Below are 21791 nucleotides of genomic sequence, written 5' to 3' on the forward strand. Positions count from 1 at the left end.
TGACATGTTGTGGGGTTGTTAACCAATGTCATAAAACAATATGTGTACTACTGTTTCATGAGAAACTATTTGTTCTGTAAGCCTTCAGCTGAAGTACAATTAAAAAAAAAAAAAAGAAAATACTTTATTTAATACAGGTCCAAGGTTTGTGAAAAATTGTGCAAAGGGAAATGTTGCCACTTTGGATCCCTGAGGAGTGCAGTCTTTTGCCCACATGAATGAACTGCATTGTGCACAATTCACTGCTCCATTTCCAAGCAAAACATTGAAGTGTTTAGTGCCAGTCTTTCTTATATCTTCACAGTGAACAACTTGAAAAAGGAAAAAAAAAAAAAAAGGAATAAATTGCAAGCCTTTTAATGTTCCACATTCAGAACTCCAGCGTGGGTTTTATGTCCAAAAAAAAGAAATGTATGATAGTTAAAAAATTATGTAAATCAGCACATCTCAAGGGGAACAAGAAAACATTCTAGAATTGCAGTATGTCATTCTAGAATGAATTTTTTTCTGTTTCAAGAAATACATTTATTTTAATTGATAGTTTAATCCTATTACTAAGTAGTAAATTTCAAAAATATTAAATGAATGAAGAAACGAAAATCCTTTAATGAACGTGTAGCTTTTAACATGCACCCACGGATAATAAAAGAATGACTCCACATTCACAAGTATTTTGGTGGATATGTGGGGTGGTTTGAGTACATTAACGACAACAACAACAAAATGCCCCATAGAAATAGGCTGTTGAACAACTGAGAGTCCAGGAAAACTTCAGTTGTTATTTTCTTTTTTCTTTCGTGATCAGGGAGTTAAACAGTGTAACATATTCTTCCAGTCATCTCACTGAGAAAAGATACAGTATGTGAAATGATATACATTTATATTAACTCCTATGATGACATTGCTGTTCTGTAAAGAATTTGCTCCATAATGTTTCTTAGTCCTCACTCTTAAATCCACTGAAAGGCAAAGGGAAAATGGCCCAGAAGGTTAAGGCTCTGAAAGTGAGTCTTGCAGCTCTGAAGTTTTTATCTGTGATCTGTCTTTCATACAGTAAACATGTACTGTGAACCTTGACAAATCACTTAGCAGTACAGAAGTTTATTTTACCTAGTCAAAAGATTCATTTTACTTGAAAGTTATATAAATATTCAAAACTTGCTGTCATGATACTTATAAGAAAATTTGTCTATGTTAACCAAGTATCTAGTTCTTCTGCTTTTATAAACAAAGGGAGACTTCCTAAAGAAGGGGTATTGTTTTAAGCATGCTGAAAAGTTTAAAAAAAATTAATGGAAGATAAATATAGTTAAAATGGATTTCCAATTTTGGCAAACACAAAGTTATGGATAGCCTACATACACTCTAAGCATAAAATACCTTTTTGATGGATAAAACTTATGAAGCAGCTATTTTCATGCATTGAGAAATGGAGGTAATAGAAATACACAATGTTCTTATCACAACAACACTTGCCAAAACCAAAGACAAAGAAGGAATCCAGAGAGCAGCTCAAGAAAAAAGAAAAGTCACTTACAAAGGGAAAACAATAAGACTAAACTCTGTTTACTTGGCAGAAAGTATGCAGGCAGGAAGGCAATGAGATGACATATACAAAACCTTGAAAGAAAAAAACTGCCAACCAAGAATAATATACCCTGCAAAACTCTGTCTCGAATATGATGACAAAATTAGGACATTTCCAGATAAACAGAAATTAAGGGAATTTGTAAAAAGCGAACCAAATTTACAAGAAATATTAAAAGGAGTCCGTTGGTTAGAGAACCAGCAACATCAGACAACAACCTGAGGATAGGACAAAGGACAGCATCAGTCAGATACCAACCTAGGTAAAGAACTCTCAATAATAAAACAGAACTAAAGGATTTAAAACAGGAAACAAGAAATGTCAATCTGTAAATGATGACAACATCAAAACAATAAAAGGGGAAATAAACACTGTAGGTATAGAACTTTTAAATGAAGAGGAAGTCAAGGCGATATCAAGTCATAAATGACTGGTTTAAACTTAGGAAGATAAGTGTAATTTCAATGTAACCACAAAGATAGTTAACTAAACTACTCAGCAAAATAAAAAAAGAAGAAACACATAAAGACTCAATAAACACAAAACCTATAATAATGAAAGAAATGAAAAGAAATTCCACAAACAAAAGGAACTCAGCACAGAATAATAAGAGGAACAAAGAAAACATCAGCACCACAAAAAAAAGCACAACAAAATGACAGCAATAAACCCACAACTAGTGATAATCACACTGAGTGTAAATGGCTTAAATGCACCCATAAAGAGACAGAGAGTGACAGAATGGATTAAAAAAACACAACCCATCAATATGCTGTCTAAAAGAGACACACTTTAGACAAAACACATAAATATACTAAAAATCAAAGGATGGAAAAAAATATATCAAGCAAACAGCAACCAAAAAAGAACAGTAGTGGCAATACTAATCTCAGATAAAATAGACTTTAAGGCAAAATCCATCAGAAAAGACAAGGAAATACATTATATAATGATTAAATGGACAATCCACCAAGAAGACATAATCTTAATAATATCTATGCACCCAATGAAAGGGGTCCAAAATACATAAAACAAACTCTAACAGCACTGAAATGAGAAACTGACAGTTCCACAATAATAGTAGGAGCTTTCAACCCACCACTCTCAGTAAAGGACAGAATATCTAGAAAAAAGGTCAACAAAGATACAGAAGATCTAAAGGCCACAATTAATCAGTTTGACCTCATAGACATATGTACAACACTCCACCCAACAGCAGCAAAGTATACATATTTTTCCAATGCACAAGGAACATTCTCCAGAACAAACCACATTTTAGGGCACAAAGCAACCCTAAATAAAATCCAAAACATCAAAATAATACAAAGCATCTTCTCTGATAACAATGCCATAAAAGTAGAAACTAATAACAGAAAGAGTAAGGAAAAGAAAAAAAAAAAACCTCAGAAACTGAATAACACCTTGCTTAAAAACCACTGGGTATTAGAAGAAATCAAATATGGAATCAAAAAATTTCTAGAATCAAATGGGAATTAAAACACATCATACCAAAACTGTTGGGACACAGCAAAGGCAGTGCTCAGAGGTCAACTTATAGCAATAAATGCACATATCAAAAAATAAGAAAGGGCCAAAATCAAAACATTAGCCCTACAACTCAAACAAATAGAAAGAGAACAGCAAAAGACACCCACATTCACCAGAAGAAAGGAAATAATCAGAGCAGAGCAGAAATAAATGAAATAGAGAACAGAAAAACAACAGAAAGAATCAACAAGACCAAAAGTTAGTTCTTTGAAAAGATCAACAAAGTGAACAAACTATTGGCCAAACTGACAAAAGAAAAACAGGGGAGGAAGAAAATAACCCAAATAAGAAATGAGATGGGAGACATTAGAACAGACCCAACTGAAATAAAAAGGATTATAATAGAGTACTATGAAAAACTGTACTCCAACAAATTTGAAAACCTAGAGGAAATAGACACATTTCTAGAACCACAGTACCTACCTAAACCAACACAAACTGAAGTAAAAAATCTGAACAGACCATAACAAGAGATTGAAAAGGTTAAAAAAAAAAAAAAACCCTGGCCCGGATTGTTTCGCTGAAGAATTCTACCAAATATTCAGAGGTCACACCAGTACTACTCAAAATATTTGAGAGCATAGAAAGGGAAAGGATATTCCTGAATTCATTCTATGAAACCAGCATAACCCTGATACTAAAGTCAGCCAAAGACACCACAAAAAAGAAAATTACAGATCAAATCTCTCATGAATATAGATGCAAAAATTCTTGACAAAATTCTAGCCAATAGAATTCAGCATCATATCAAAAAAATAATACACCATGACCAAGTGGGATTCATACCAGGTATGCAAGGATGGTTCAACATTAGAAAATCAATCAATGTAATCCACCACAGAAACAGAACAAAAGAAAAGAATCACACAATCAACTCAATGAACGCATAAAAGGCATTTGATAAAGTCCAACACCCATTCCTGATAAAAACTCTCAATAAAATAAGAATAGAAAAAAATTCCTCAACATAATGAAAGGCATCTATACAAAACCAACAGGTAAAATCATTCTCAACAGAGGCTGAAAGCATTCCCCCTGAGAACGGGAACAAGACAAAGATGCCCTTCATCACCACTCCTATTTAGCACTGGGCTGGAAGTCCTAGCTAGAGCAATAAGGCAAGAAAAAGAAATAAAGGGCATCCAAATTGGTAAGGAAGAAGTAAAACTATCCCTATTTGCAGACAATATGATACTATACATAGAGAACCCTAAAGATTCCACAAAAAAACTACTGGAACTAATAGAAAGATTCAGCAGAGTGGCAGGATACAAAATCAACATACAAAAATCAGTTGGATTCCTATTCACCAATAAAGAGAACTATGAAAAGGAAATCAGCAAAACAATGCCATTTATAACAGCATGTACTAAAATAAAATACTTAGGAATAAATCTAACCAGGGATGTAAAAGTCCTATACAAAGAAAACTACAAAACACTACTACAGTAAACCAAAACAGACCTACAGAAATGGAAAAACATACTATGCTTATGGATAGGAAGGCTCAATATTGTAAAAATGTCAGTTCTACCCAAAGTGATCTACAGATATAATGCAATACCAACAGCATTCTTTAACAAGATGGAAAAACTAATCATTAACTTTATATGAAAAGGAAAGAGTCCCTGGATAATTAAAGCATTACTGAAGAAGAACAAAGTAGTAGGTCTCACACTCCCTGATCTCAGAAACTACTATACAGCCATGGTAGTTAAAACAGCCTGGTACTGGTAAAACAGCAGACATATAGACCAGTGGAACAGAATTGAGAACACAGGTGTAAATCCATCTACCTATGGTCATCTGATCTTTGACAAAAGGACCAAAGTCCATTACATGGGGAAAATATGCTCCTTTTAACAAATACTGCTGGTAAAACTGGATGTTCGTCTGTAAAAAAATGAAACAGGACCCATACCTCACACCATACACATAAACTAATTCAAAATGAATCAAATTCCTAAATATAAAACCTAAAACTATAAAGATCATGGAAGAAAAATAGGGATAAAGCTAGGGGACAATGCACAAAGACCAGAAGATAAACTAGATAACTGGGATCTCCTAAAAATTAAACAGTTAAGCTTATCAAAAGAATTCACCAAAAGAGTGAGAAGAGAACCAACAGACTGGGAGAAAATTTTGGATATGACATATCTGACAAGGGTCTAATCTCTAAAATCTGTAAGTTACTGCAACACTGTAACAATAAACACACAAATAATCCAATTAAAAAATGGGCAAAGAATATGAACAGACACTTCACCAAAGAAGACATCTGGCAGCTAACAGACACATGAGGAAATTCTTGTGATCATCAGCCATTAGCGAAATGCAAATCAAAACTACAGTGAGATACCAACACACCCCAACATTACTGGCACAAATCAAAAAAATAGAAAATCACAAGTGTTGGAGAGGTTGTGGGGAGTTTGGAACTCTTATACGCTGATGGTAGGAATGTAAAATGGTATGGAAAATGATATGGCGCCTCCTTAAAAACTAGAAAGAGAAATACCATACAATTCAGCAATCGCATTCCTAGGAATATATCTTAGAGAAATAAGTGCCGTCACAGGAATAGACATATGCACACTCATGTTAATTGCAGCATTATTCACAATATCAAAAAGGTGGAAACAACCTAAGTGCCCATCAAGAGATGAATGGATAAACAAATTATGGTACATACACACAATGGAATACTATGTAACGATAAAGAACAATGATTCTTATGGATTGAATTCAGTCCCCTCAAAAGTGTTTCTTGGCTAGGCCATGATTCCCAGTATTGTGTGGTTGTCCACCATTTTGTGATCTGATGTGATTATCCTATGAATTGTAAATCCTAAACTCTATGATGTTAATGAGGCAGGATTAGAGGCAGTTATGTTAATGAGGCATGACTCAATCTACAGGATTAAGTTGTATCTTGAGTCAATCTCTTTTGGATATAAAAGAGAAAAAACGAGCAGAGAGGGAAGGGACCTCATACTACCAAGAAAGAAGCGCTGAGAGCAAAGTGCCGCATCATTTGTACCCGGGGTCCCTCCCCTGAGAAGCTCCGAGACTAGGGGAAGACTGATGATAAGGACCTTCCCCCAGAGCCAACAGAGAGCAGACACCTTCTGCTGGAGCTGGCGCCCTGAATTTGGACTTTAAACTCCCGGACTGTGAAAGAATAAATTTCTGTTTGTTAAAGTCGTTCACTTGTGGTATTTCTGTTATAGCAGCACTAGATAACTAAGACAATGTTGAATCCTCGAAACATTTCACATCTTGGATGTATCAATCACAAAAGAACAAATACTGTATGAGACCACTATTATAAAAACTCAAGTAAAGGTTTACATCCAGAGAGAAAGAATCTTTGATGGTTACGAGGGAGGGGAGGAGTGGGGAGCGGAAATCATTAACTAGATAGTAGATAATCGGTAACTTTGTTGAAGGGAAAGACAGTTCATATTTTAGGGGAATTCAGCACAACGTGACCAAGTCAGTCATAAAAACTTCATAGACACATCCAAACACCCTGAGAGACCAAGTTACTGGGCTGAGGGCTGGGGACCATGGTCTCGGGGGACATTTAGGTCAATAAGGATAACACAGTTCATAAAGAAAATGTTCTACATCCAATTTTGGTGAGTAGCGTTTGTGGTTTTAAAAGCTTGCATCTAAGATACATCTACTGGTCCCATCCCGTCTGGAGCAAAGGAGAATGAAGAAAACCAAAGACAAATGGGAAATGTTAGTCCAAAGGACTAGTGGACCACAAGTACCACAGCCTCTGCCAGCCTGAGCCCAGAACAACTAGATGGGGCCCAGCTACCACCATCTGCTGCTCTGACAGGGAACACAATAGAGGGTCTCAAAAAGAGTGGGAGAAAAATGTAGAACAAAATTCAAATTCACAAAAAAAGACCAGACTTACTGGTCTGACAGAGAGTGGAGGGAACTCAAAACTATGGCCCCCAGACACCCTTTTAACTCAGAACTGAATTCACTCCTTAAGTTCACCCTTCAGCCAAAGATTACACAGGTTTATAAAACAAACAATAGCACATGAGGAACAAGCTTCTTAGCTCAATCATGTAAATGAGACCAAATGGGCAACACCTGCTCAAAAGGAAAGACAAGAAGGCAAGAAGGGACAGGTAAATGAGACGAATGGAAATGGGGAACCTGGGATGGAGAAGGGGAGAGTGTTGACACATTGTGGAGATTGTAACCAATTTCACAAAACATTTTGTGTATAAACTGTTGAACGTGAAACTAATTTGTAAACTTTCACCTAAAGCACACACACAAAAGAAATATACGATGTGTGGTCCACAACTACCCTGGGTTCTGTCCTGAGACATTTTCTATGCTTTGTCATAAGGGAGTAGTGGCCAAAAAGCAATAATCTCATTGGACAGAAGAAACAAAGATCAGAGTTTGAGGATGCTGAACAGGTTGACATTTGTGGGGAAGAGGAGTCACAGATATCTACATAGTGATTTCTTTGAGTCTTTGGCTAATTACTGACTTCATATTTGCAGGATGAAACTTTGTGACAACCTGTACAGAGTAACTTTTTTTTATGGAGGTCAAACAATGCGTGGAATGATTGGACTTCTAATCAATCATGTGGAGAGATATCACTGAACACTCAGTCATTCAATTAAAATCCCAGAAAAACCTTTCTTACAAATAAAGCTAATATAGCATTAGAATAAGAGTTACTCTAGATCGTTCCTAACAAAACCTAAAACTAGCTTCAGTTTAATCAAACTGAGAAAACAGCCAATTAAGTGCTGGACAGAACCAAACAGAACACTCGAAAATTAAACCCAATTTCTCAATAACATAACATACACATGGTTCAAATTAAATAAAATGTAACACATAACCAGGAGCAAAGAAAATAGTAGAAACAGAGCAAGGGATGACACAATTGGTGGAATTAGCATAGAGTTGATTTTAAGGCAGCTGTGTAAAAATATGTTCAAGGATATAATAGAAAAGATAAACATAATGGATGAAAAGATATGCATAAGCAAAGTCCCAAGTGGAGGTAAAGAAAGATTTGGAAATAAAAATATCTACTGACAGATAGAAATATTAACCTACATATTTAAGAAGACAAATCCCAAGCAGTATAAAGAAAAAAAGAACAAGACTTAAGTACATTTTTGTTTGCATTGCTGAAAACCAAAGAAACAGAGAACCTCTTAAGAACAACAAGGTGGGGGAAGAAAAAAAAACATACAAAGAAGCATTGATAAGAATGGGAACTGATATTTCATCAGGATAATGCAAATGAGAAGCCAATGGAATATTTTTTAATTGCTAAAAATAAAATGTCAACCTTGAATCTGCGGCCAGAGTAAATAGTAATAAAAATATAGGCAAAATAAAGGCATCTTACGTTTGACAAGATCTAAGGGAATTTAATACCAGCTGATTGGCACTTAAAAAAAATACTAATGCAAGTTTACTAGTCTGAAGGAAGGGGATATCTGACACTATTTTAGGTCACATAAAAGAATTAAGAAAAAATTGATAAGTATGCATGTAGATTAAGAAAATTTTTGCTATTTTAAAAAAAGATAATTGACTGTTTAAAGTAAAATAATGGTAATGTACTTGTGATTTATATTAAATGTAGAAGTAAAATATAAAACAACTAAAGCAAAAAGGAAGGCAGTTGGAAATTGGGGTATATTGTTGTAATAAGAAAATATTATGAACAATTTGATGCTTATAAATTTGACAACTCATATAAAAAGGACAAATCCATTGAAAAACACAAATTAACAGACTGGCGCAAGAAGAAATACTTAAAATAACTCTGTATTTGTTAAAGATAACAAATTCTTGTAATTAAGAATTTTCCCACAAAGAAAAATTCAGATTCAGATGGCTTCACTGTTGAATTCTAGGAAACATTAATGGAAGAAGTGGTATAAACAAACTCTTTCAGAAAATAGTGGAGGAGGAAACACATTCCAATCCATTTTGTGAGGTCAGTGTAACCCTGATAGGAAAACTAGACAAGGATATAACAAAAAATAAAATTTCAAACTAGTAACCCTTAGACACAATTAACAAAATAGTAGCAATTCAAATCCAACTGTATGAAAACAAAATTATAACTAAGTTAGGTTTATCTCTAAATGGAAGGCTGCTTTAACATTTGAAAATCAATTAATGTAATTGAACAGTATACTTCTTCAAAGAAAGCCTCATAACATATATGAAGATATGGATAAGTTAAAAGGAAAGGATGTAAAAAATACATCATGCTGAGAAACTATTTTGTTCTGTAAGCCTTCATCTGAAGTGAGAATAGCAGCACAATTGGAAGAGCATAGTCGATGTCACTGAGCTGTGCTTGTAGAAATTTTTGAAATGGTGTATCTTTGGCTACGTATATTTTCAACAACAACAACAAAAAAAGATCAAGAAGGGAGAGGGTTGACATGTTGTGGGGTTGTTAACCAATGTCATGAAACAGTATGTGTACTACTGTTTCATGAGAAACTATTTATTCTGTAAGCCTTCACCTGAAGTACAATTAAAAAAATAAATAAATCAAAATAAAAGGAGCAGAATTCACACACACACAAAATATATCATGCAAACAAAAATTACTAGAAAGCTGAAGTGACCATTTTAATAACATACAATATAAACTTATAGTCTATGTACAATATAGACTTCAGGACCATGAAATGATGAAAGGATCAGTTCATCAAGAAGGCATAACCATCCTGAATGTACATAAACCTAATAACAAAGCTTCACAATGCATGAAGCAAAAACAGAACTAAAAGAGGAAATTCACAATTATAATTGAAGATTTCAATGCTCCTCTCTCATTAAATGAATACAAGAAGAAGAAAAAACATCAAAAAATAAGTAGAAGACTTGGACAACTTTGACAGACATTTATTGAACACTTGACCTAACACCTGCAGATTGCATAGAGTTTTCACATGAATAAGAAACATTCACCAGGGTAGACCATCTGGGCTGTAACACAGGTATCACCAAATTTTAAAATCTGGAATCAGACGGAGAATGTCCTCTGACCACAGCAAAATTAAAATAGAAAACAGTAACATAAAGAGTATCTGCAAAATCCCCAAACATGCATATAATGTTAACTAACTTTGAACAAGGGTTCCAAAACAGTTCATGTGGGGAGGGAAATTCTTTTCAATAAATCCTGCTGGAATAATTTTATTTCCACATGGAAAAGAAATGAACTTCAATCCCTACTTCACATGATACACAAAAATTAATTTGAAAGGGATCACATACCTAACATAAAAGCTAAATTTATAGAGATTCTAAGAAAAAAAAAATTGAGAAATATCTTTGTGACCATGGAATACATAACAATTTAGTAGATAGAGGAAAAAAGGAATTAAGCATTTAATTTTTGATAAATTGGACTCCATCAAAATTAAAAACATTTGCCCTTCAAAATGAGCCATTAAGGAAATGGGTAAGAAAACCACAGAAGGAAAGAAAATATATACAAAATACTTTTCTGACAAAGCACTTGTATCCAGATTATATGTATATAATGAATAATATTGAAGACAACAGGAAATGTTGGCAAAGAGCTGAAGTAACTGAAACTGTTATACATTGCTGTAGGGCATGTAAAATAATAAAGCCAAATGTGATTTTTTTCTGAAAATTTATTTTAAAGTTAAACATACACATATTCTGTTAAAACCCATTGCCGTCAAGTCAATTCAGACTCATAGCGAGCCTCAGTCCAAGAAAAATGAATATATGTCCATCAAAAAACCTGTATATAAATGCCCATATGAGCTTTATTCAGAACAGCCAAAATGTGGAAATAATTCAAATGTCTGTCAACAGGAAAATGGAATTTAAAATAATGGTATAGTCAAACAATGGAGAAATACTTGTCAAAAAAGGAATACATTACTGATAAACACAACACATGAATGAATTACAGAAACATTTATAACGAGTGAAAGACATCACACACAAAAGCATACATCCTCTATGATTCAATTCATATGGAGTTCTAGAATAGGAAATACCAAGCAAAAGTTCATTGGCTCTGTTTAGGAGGGTCGACTAAGAAATAGCAGGAGGGGACTGTTGGTGATAACAGAAAAGCCTTCTATCTTTTTAGGTGCGTAGGTTACAAGAATGTATGCATTTGTCAATACTTTGTGTAAATTATAGTCCAATAAAATATTAAATAAGTATCCTGGAAATGAATGTTAGAATTGTTCCTTCTAACAATCTGATATTGGAATCAGAGACACCCTAGTTTTAAGTCTAACTCAGTGGCTCTATGCAAGTTAAATTCTAGATGTCTCATTTCTTCATTAGTCCCTGTACCACTCAGAGTGCTGGAAGGAAAAAAATAAGAGCTGACTCCCTCAATTTGTGTAATTTCAGGAAATTTTAGTAAAGGGATTATTTACAAAGATCTAGCCAGTATACTAGGAAACACACAAGTGGTAATGCATTATCCTCCCAAGGTAGTAACAGAGGAGCGTTCTTATGCCTCAGAATGAAAGGGCGAGAGAGGGAGGCAAGACCAGAACCTTGAGAGAGACTGAGCCATGCAAAGAGCCGCCTGACAGACCTGTGACCGTCTGGGGAGAGATGCAGCCAGCCTGAGGTGACACTACAAAAACTTTTCCTGGAGACTAAATACCCCAACCTCTTTCCCTTCCTTTCCTTCAGTCCCCTTTAGATGCTCCCCATTAGCTAAACTCTGCCAGAAGTCAAGGGAGTTTATTCATGTAGCCTAGCACGTGCCAAACTTTAGCCTACTTTAGAATTTCTTGGAGGGCTTTAGCACAGCCCAGACTTTCTATTTCACTATGTACGGGTGAGACCCAATAACTTACATTTCTAATTAGATCTCCCAACACCTGTTAGTCCGTTTGTTATACTGTGATGGCTTACATGTTGCTATGATGCTGGAAGCTGTGCCACCAGTATTTCAAATACCAGCAGGGTCACCCATGGTAGACAGGTTTCAGTGCAGCTTTCAATCTATGACTGACTAGGAAGAAGGGCCTGGTGATCTTATTCTGAAAATTAGCCAATGAAAACCTTCTGGCTCAGGACAGAATACTATTCAACATAGAGCTGAAAGATGAGCCCTAGGCTGGAGGGCCTACACAATAGCTACAATGAACTCAAATATACTAATGATCATGAAGATGGCACAGGATTGGGCAGTGTTTCGTTCTCTTGTCCATGACATCTCCATGAGTAGGAACAACTAACAACAACATCAACAGTTAGACCCCTGGTGATGTTGATGTTGCTGGTCTGGGGAACACAGTTTGAGAATCACTGATACAGTTCAAATGTGTCAGGATTTCAGGGCAGAGAGCATGGTGGAGAAGGCGGCTAGTGGAGCTGGGGTGGGGACAAACAGAAGCTATCTCCCAAGTCTCACGTGTATAGATGAGACACATGAGCATTAAAATAAATGTTTATTCATCAATCAATTAAAAACTCCTTTTGCCCCCATCAGCAAATTGGTTTACAAGGCCCTTATCTGCTCTAGTCCAACTGAAACAGCTCTATCAGACATGGACAAGAAGAATCTGCAGGTAACCATCTTTGGCCTGAAGGTTAGCCACTTAATATTCTAGAGTTTTTAGGGATACTTATGACCATCCAAAGAGATGGCTGTTCTCCCAAAACTCTTGGTGATTCAAGATAAGAATGAGAGACACTTACAAGCATTTCATTACTTGTATTTACTTTACCTGAGCATCTGGTGTGTTCTGAACACTTTATTTATATGACTTCATTTAATCTTCTTAAAAATCTTAGGAAGTAGGTATATTAACATTAATTTTATTTTCTAATTTTCATGTTACAATTTGCTAAATAATAGAGAGGAAAACGGTCTCCACTGAAAAGAAGAGGAAGGAGTATTGCAATGTTATAATTTAATTTGTTCAATGTACTCTGTGAAATTTGGTTTACAAAATATATTTTTGAATTTGATATGTCAACTGAATTACTTCATTCTTTCCTTTTGATGTTTGAATATCTACTTTTAAGGTGTTTTAAAGTTATTTGTCTGTAACTGATTCCACTTATAATTTGTGAATTCATATTATGAACTTTTTCAGTGTTTTTCCTACTTTGGTGGTGGAGTAGTTAATAAAAAAATCTTAGTATTTACTACTCATTACTAGGTTCCACCAAACTCACTGCCGTGGAGTCAATTCCGACTCACAGTGACCCTATAGGGCAGAGTAGAACTGCCTCATAGAGTTTCCAAGGCTGCAATCTTTATGGAAGCAGACTGCCACATCTTTCTCCTGCAGAGAGGCTTGTGGTTTCGAACCACTGATCTTTTGGTTAGCAGCCGAGCGTTTTAACCTTTGTGCCACCAGAGCTCCTTTATTAGGCTCCAGGTAACAACTAAAGCAGCTCCTGTCATTCCTTGAACAAATTACCTTCATTTTCCTCCTTCTGCTCTTTCTTCCTTCCCACCCTGCTCTTCCTTCCCCTTTCCACCCTCTCTCCTCGCCTTTTCCACTCCTCCTCCTCCTCCCCCTCTCTGTCTTTCTTTACTTTCTTCCTCCCTTTCTTTCTTTTTTCTCTGTATTTATTATTTTCATTTTTACCCTCTGCTCTCTTCCAACATAAGCATCTTTTAGTCAGGGAGTTAGGAGGTGATAAATATTCTTGACAAGTTAACTGTCAGGAGTCTTCAAAGCGCTGGTTATATAGCCATCGATACGAGAAACAAACTAAAATTGCTCGTGTATCATCTCACTTTGCCCTGTCAACAATACTATGAGATAGGTATTACAATTATTCCCATTTTGCAGATGATAAAATTGAGGCTTGAACAAGCTATTTTACTTGTCCAAAGCCATTAAGTATAGAAATGGAGAAATCAGGATTCAAATTCAGTTCAATTTGAAACCAGAGTGTAGGCAAGAATTATTGCCCAAACACTGCTAGAAAGGCAAAGTGGTCTGACAGCTTGTCACAAAATCACCCATAGAATTGCTATTACTAAGTCAACATTTCCTTTATCATCAAGTCCAAGGAAAGTCGGTTATAACAGAAGCATTTACCATGGTTACATTTTCATCATAACTAACACAAGCTAATATTCTGTTTAAAATTACTACCATGAATTAACTTTATGTCTGCAGAAAATGCGATTGTATGTAATTACTGATTTCCATTCACAATAAACTAAGCAAATTACCTTCACGACCATAAATGCACCATAAATTGTTTTGAGGCATAATGAAGAAATGAATTTCTGAAAGAAATATGGACCAAATCTGCCAAATTATTGTAAATGATAGCCCCTTTAAAATTAGGGTATGTAATTGCAATTGGAAAATGTTATTCTCTTAATGGTTACATTATTATTTGGGTAGACCAATAATCCTCTTTGCTGATGCTCCATTTCTGGAGTATTGACAGATTTTACACACTTTAATATTAAAATGCCATCAAATTTGTATATAGAATGATTTACTGTTTACAAGATCAGATTTGTCATAATGAAGTGTCATCCATTAATATAACATAACGACATTTTAATTGAGAGGAGATGTTTTGGCAAATAAAAAAAAGAAAGCAGTTTTTCTTTGGAAATGTCTGACTTTGTTGATGATTTTCAGCTGCGTATACTTCCACTTGAAAAGATTGTTCTAACATATGGGCACATGCATTTAATCTTAATGAGTGAAAATAACCTTTACTTCATGACATTTTAAAGAAAATAGAATTATCAGCCAATTTCAGCATAGTATTTTATAACAATTACCTATTACATTTTGCATAAGAAGGCAACATCTGCGTAACAAAATGTCAGAGATAATAAAGGTAGTGATCATTTTATTGTAAAACTCTCATGTTATCTAATAGTTAAAAAGAATCATCTATGTTATAGAGCCAATTCATGCTAACTGGTAGCACCCAATTAAAAGATTTTCAAATCAAACTCTCATTGAACTCAGAGTAGATAATCAGTGATATGAGAGATTTTCCGTTCAGTGAATTAACCAATAAGTGACCCCTTTTCCACATTGCATGCTCATTTCACTAAGAGATATGCATGCTAAACTTCTTGCCCGTTACTAATACTTCACTCACATTCATTTCTCTAACTACAATTCCCCCCCACCGCCCAAAAAAAAGCCACAGAGTATATAATGATATAGCAGGCACTGTGTTAGGTTCTGAAAGCCTTGGTGGCATGGTGGTTAAGAGCTCGGCTGCTAACCAAAAGATTTAAGGTTCAAATCCAGCAGGCACCCCTTGGAAACCCTACGGGGCAGTTCCACTCTGTCCTATAGGGTTGCTATGAGTCGGAATTGACTCCACGGCAATGGATTTGGGTTTTGGGTTTTGGTGTTAGGTGCTGGAAACACCCATTTAAGACAATGATTAAAAGAAGCAAACATATCAGAATGTTTTGAAACAGAGTAATAAATTTAAACGTCATAAATTTAAATGTGTATCAATATAGAAGGAGCCTGGGTGGCACAGGTGGTTTACAATTGGCTGCTAATCCAAAGGACAGCAGTTCAAACCCACCCAGCTACTTCATGGAAGAAAGGCCTGGTGAATTGCTTCCATAAAGATTACAACTAAGTCAAAGCCACAATAAATAGACCCTGATAGAACAGGAGAAAAATGTGGAACAGGACTCAACTTCTTACAAAGTCCATTCTTACTGGACCAGTTGAGACTAGAGGACTCCCTGAGACTATCGCCCTGAGATACTCTTTAAAACTTAAACCAAAATCATCCCTTGAGGTCACCTTTTAGCTAAATAACAGATTGGCTCATAAGATAAAGAATAATATCTGTGAGTAATGAGCTTATTTGAAAAATCATCTCCATGAGAACAAATGTTCAAAAATTAGAGCAAAGATGAGAAGGTAAGGGGGCAGGGAAACTAGAGTTCTGGAAATGGTACAACCAGAATGGAATGAATGAGAAGGATGACACATTGTGAAAAATGTAAGCAATATCACTGAAAAATTTGTGTAGAAATTATGAAATGGGAACCTGATTTGCTGTGTAAACTTTCATCTTAAACACAAAAAAATATTATTTAAAAAAAAAAGACTATGGCCAAGAAAACCCTACGGAGCAGTTCTACTCTGTAACACGTGGGGTCGCTATGACGCAGGGGCCTACTTGATGGCAGCTAACAACAGCAACTTAATCAATATAATGCATAAGAATTCACGAGTATGACCATTCTGATAAAAGTAATAACATCACTTCAAGTGACAGTTCTTAAACCGAATAATGTGGAACATAGCACAAAAGCATGATTATTTCAAAATAGTAAAGATGGAGACCATTGGAAAATTTTTTTTTTAATGAAATAGTAATTCTGTGGCAAGAAAATTAAAACAATTGTGCTTATAGAAACCAATTTCATTTTGTAAAGACAAAAGGGGTATTGAGGAAATTATTTACATAATTGTTTTTAAATTTGGATTATCTTGATAGTGATACCAGGATGAGGTTTGTCTTCTGAATTATGGTTCTAATAGCTAAGCATTCTCCTTTTATTTGTCATGGTAACTTATTTCTTTGAGGGAGAAAAGATGGATTTACTAAAGGATTAAACTCTATTTTCCAAATCTCTATTTTACCTGGAGATTCCCTTCCCAATCCCCACTATCTACACATTTCCCAAGCTTAGAAAAACTTGACTAATGAGAAATATTTTTTAACCACTTATTTGTCACCTATCCTCAGCCTTGAAAGTTTCTTAAAACTCCTACAAAGTACAAATTAGGGACATGGCATTCAGCAATGTAAAAACTTAATAGTATCATTTGAGCTTTATTTTGTTCATCTGTGTAATATGGTCATGAAGAGTACTTACCTCAGTGGAAACGCTAAGGAGTCCTGGTGGCACAGTGGTTAAACACTCGACTACTAATCAAAAGGTCAATGGTTCAAACCCACCAGCCGCTCTGCAGGAGAAAGATATGGCAGTCTGCTTCCGTAAAGATTATGGGGCAGTTCTACTCTGTCCTATGGGGTCGCTGTGAGTCGGAATCAACTTGATGGCAACGGGTTCAACAGGTCAGTGGAAAATCTAGAGGACTGATTGACAGATGTACAGAAAACAACTTGCAAACCAATGGTTATTTCTCAGAGAAGGTCTCTGAGCCTTCAGGGCCAGGATCATAACCCAGTTTCATTTGGTAGAAGCAAAAGAATTAATTGCAGGGCAAAGTGACAAATCCCAGCTCTATTGTGGCCTAGACTGGGCTTCATTCATAACATTGTTTATATAGGAATTTGTGTTATGAATGAATTATTTTCATGTCCTGTGGCATTGCCTATTTGGTACAAGTCACTATAGCAAACACTTAAATGAAAACAGAGGTAAGGAGCAAATCGTTGCATACTGAATAAAAAAAATGGATTTTATGGTTTGATAAAAATAACTTATTTCACAAATATTAACTGAGCAACTATGTGTGGGAGATGCTGGGCTGTACACCAGGGATAAAACAGACAAATAAACCAGAGATTCTTCTGGACGTCTTTCTGATTAACCAGACAAAACCAGTTGCCATCGAATCAATGAAGACTCATGGCGGCCTCATGTGTGCAGAGTAGCACTGCTCTATAGAGTTTTCATGGCTGTGAGCTTTTAGAAGCAGATTGCCAGGCCTTTCTTCCTAGCTGCCTCTGGGGAGGGGTTCAAACCACTAAACTTTCAGTTAATAGCCAAGTCCTTAGCTATTTGTGCCACCCAGGGACTCCTTAAACTACTTACTAGCTGTGTAAACTTGTTTGAAATAGTTAATCTCTCTAATTTCCCTGCTAGAAAATAGAGGATTAGAATTTCTAACCCATAAAGCTCTTGTCAGAATTGAAGAAGAGAATGACCTTAGTCCTGTTAGTATACTGGTATACATTGTACCATTTATTGGGCACCTCCCACAGGCTAGATGCAACTTAACTACCTTACTTTTCATATATGCGGAATCAGAACAAACAAGAAAGTGAGTAGAAATTCCCAAGGTCCGACAGCCATGAATTCAAACACAAATGTGGCATCCAAATCTATGCTCAAGTTGGAAACAAATGAAAATCTTTGTTCATCCTGAAGAAGGCGAAGATGGGAGAACTGTCTTTTTATTGCCTCTGCGAAGTGACAGTTTTTCAAATACTTGTCTTATTCTTAGTGCTTCTTTTTAAGTGCTGATAATTCTGCTTTCTGAAGCAACAATCTTGGCCCACTCTAAAGATTTTTTTTGTTGGTTTGTTTAACAATTACAGCTGTCCAATAATTCTATTGACTTCCCCGTGATGGGAAAACTTCCCCATCACTGGCAGTTTTCAAGGAATAGTCTTTCATAACTTATTTGTGTAGGAAAAAAAAAAAAGACAATTTCCTTTGAAAACATACAAGTGACTTTTTTGATAGATGACATTGAAGAGTTGCAAAGAAATCTCTTCTGTCATTTTTTTCTTTGCTAATTGAAATTTTACCATTGTGTTCCTCTCACAGCCCTACGTCATTAATTCTTGAAAACAGAGCAGCTGAATGAAGGACTCAAAACATCACACACAAACACACACAGGCTCACCTGTAAAGGAAATTTGGTCAGTTTTATTAATTTAGCACCAGCAAAGTGTTATAGCAAAAAGAATAGGCAGCAAGAATTAATGCTATTTTCTAAGAGAAGTGGGGGAAGAGACATATATTTGAATGCCCACTATGTGTCAGAGACAGTGTGCTAGGCATTTTGTCAACATTTTCTGGTTTAATTCTTCAAAAGCTTTGGAGGTAGATATTACTACCTTTATACAAATAAAGAAACCAAGACTTCAGAGAATTTAAGGAATATGCTTAAGGTCAACGGTTAGAAAGAACACAGCTCAGATTCAAACTAATGTACGTCTGACTTCAAAGCTCGCGCTTGTTCTCCTGTATCAGATGTTACCCCACCACTGGTTTTGACATCTTGCCAGTAGACACCTTAGATTTGTTAATGTATTTCTTCTCAGCTGCTTCATTCCAATTCTGTTCTCTACCCTCAAATTTGGTTGAGACATACCTTTGGATCTGGAATCTGGCTTTAATTCTACCATGCCTGCTTTCCCCCACACTCTTCTTACCTATTCACGTGCATTTGGAAAGTGACTGATATGTGGTTTAAATCCCTACTGTCTAATTTCTTTGCAAATGAAGTCACTCTAATAAGCATTAAGTATCAGTGAAGTGCAAAGCTTTGCCATTGCTATAGAAAACAAGGACAATTCTGCAGATTCTACAGGGAATCTGATTACTAGAAAATTATTTTATTATGAGAAAACGGGCATTCAGCATGAGCAACATGAACAATGTGTTGTTTGCCTCCGAGCAAGATAAAAAGCCTCTGGCATGTAATGTTGAGACAAATAGTCAGGGGGATGCTGAGGAAAAAGAACTAACGCATACACATAAAACATCCAGAACAGTGGATGCTCAATATTGCATCAGAATCTGGAAGCGTTAACTTCTTATCTTTTTTTTTCTTTAAAAATACAAAACGAGAATTGGTGGTAAAACAATTCCCCTCTCCCCCTTTGTTTTTTTTTTGGTGATTATAAAGCAAACACATTTGACTTTAAGGTTAGCCTCATATTTTTATATCCTCTATTAGCTAAAAAGATACATGTGTTGTAATGATAGTTGCATTCTTGGAAGGGGCAAGTCTTGTCTCCAGAGAAAAAAGGCTATTTCTGAAAATTTTCTGCAGTGTCTTAGACGTCTAAAAGCTGGGAGAAAATATCTGTATTTTGACTGTTACTTATTTAATATTAATATAAATGTAATACACACCAGAAAGAAAATCAAGCAATAATTACATATATTTATAGCTTCTATTTTACGTAAAATCAGAAATTTTATATTACGTTAAGGACAATTTTAAAGAAATGTGGTAGCTTGTTTCTCCCCATATTATATAAGTTTTAAGATCTAGTAAAATTCAGTTTGATACGTGGCATTTCATTAAAAATATCTTGCCAAACAATTTTGTTGACATTCTAATATGGTGAATAAAAACATCAATACAAAAAAAGATAATCATTTAATCTCCCCAGATTTTAAAGTGTAAAAATCTTTCTTAGACTTTCATCATTGTAAAACACCAATTCTAGGTCTAGAGTTTAGTTGCTGTCAAGTTGACTGACTCATGGCAACCCCATGTGTGTCAGAGTAGAACTGTGCTCCATAGGGTTTGCCATGGCTGATTTTTCAGAAGTAGATCGCCAGGTCTTTCTTCAAGCCACTGAGAACATTAACTCTCTGCACCTGTGAATTTGAAGGAATAAATATACAGATAACTGTCCTCTTCCCTCACTTAGGATATTGTATAACAGTAATGGAGACATGCCAACCACCACGTATATGCTGGCTTTGTTCTAAGCTGTTTACAACAATATTCATAATAATTAGAAAGACAAATTTGGGTATGAGGGGGTTTCCCCATCCACTCACCATCTCCCAAGACACTTATCCTCCTCCCTTTGAAGGTCTTGGATCATACCAAGGTTTGAGTGAGTGACAGAAATGACAATCTCAGCTTCAGCCATGTACTGGAGACAAGAAACAGAGACTCTGTTGGCAGAAACCACACACTAGAGCCAATCAGTGTTAGGAAGAGGGCCATTGACATACGGTAAGTCTACCATCAGTGATGAATAATTATACAGTCTAAGAAGAATTTTCATACCTCAACTCTTTTGTAGACTAAATGATCGGCATTTTTTCAAAATAGATGCTTCAGGCAGAGGGTGGACTGAGGTGTCTCTCTCTCCTGCAGTCACCCTGTCCACCTATGCACAGAACTGAAGTCCCTCACAGTTTCATCAAAGGGAAATCTCTTAAAGGTAGGACTGACTGGTTACCTAAGCCTGAAATGGAAGAAAGAGAATGGGCACTGGGATGGGAGGGCAGAAGAGTCTAAAATACCAAGGAATCACTGAGGAGGGGAGAGATGAAGAGAATAAGAGTCCAAATGGATATCTAGGAATAAACTGATACGCGGCCTCAGGGCACAAGGAAAGAAAGAGCTTATGTTGTACTACCCTTAAAGGGTTTCAGAATTAATTGGGGTACTGTCCAAGTCTAATTTTGCTAATATTGCTAATTTTCAAGAGATCTTACAGAGTGCCAGTCTCCTGGTGATGTATGTTTTACAAATAATATTTTTTCATTGTAATCCTCACAACCACTCTATGCAGTAGATACTCTTATAAACCCCATATCACAGATAAGGAAAATGAGATGCAGCGTGGTCAAGTCAGCTGTTCAATGCCGTATCTCTAGTGAGTGGCCAGTCCAGGATTCACAGTGAAGTCTAGCTGAATCGAGATACTTACCTCTATATCACCATGCAGAAATGAAGAATTTCACAAACCTGTCTCCAGAGAGAGCTGGAGGGAGGGAGGGACTGGGGTTGGGGAGGGAAGGAGAGGACAAAGGGAAGGTGAGAGAAAAGGAAGGAGGCAGGAGGGACGGAAGGAAGGAGGGAGAAAGAAGATAGTGAAGAAAGCTTAGCTTAGCCTTGGAACAAAATCCTGTGTGTGCTGCATGGAGACACAATGGAGGCAGGTTCTGAGGCAGAGGGGTCTC

Source organism: Trichechus manatus, unplaced genomic scaffold, assembly GCF_000243295.1.
Source record: "Trichechus manatus latirostris isolate Lorelei unplaced genomic scaffold, TriManLat1.0 scaffold00014, whole genome shotgun sequence".
NCBI classification, from domain to species: domain Eukaryota; kingdom Metazoa; phylum Chordata; class Mammalia; order Sirenia; family Trichechidae; genus Trichechus; species Trichechus manatus.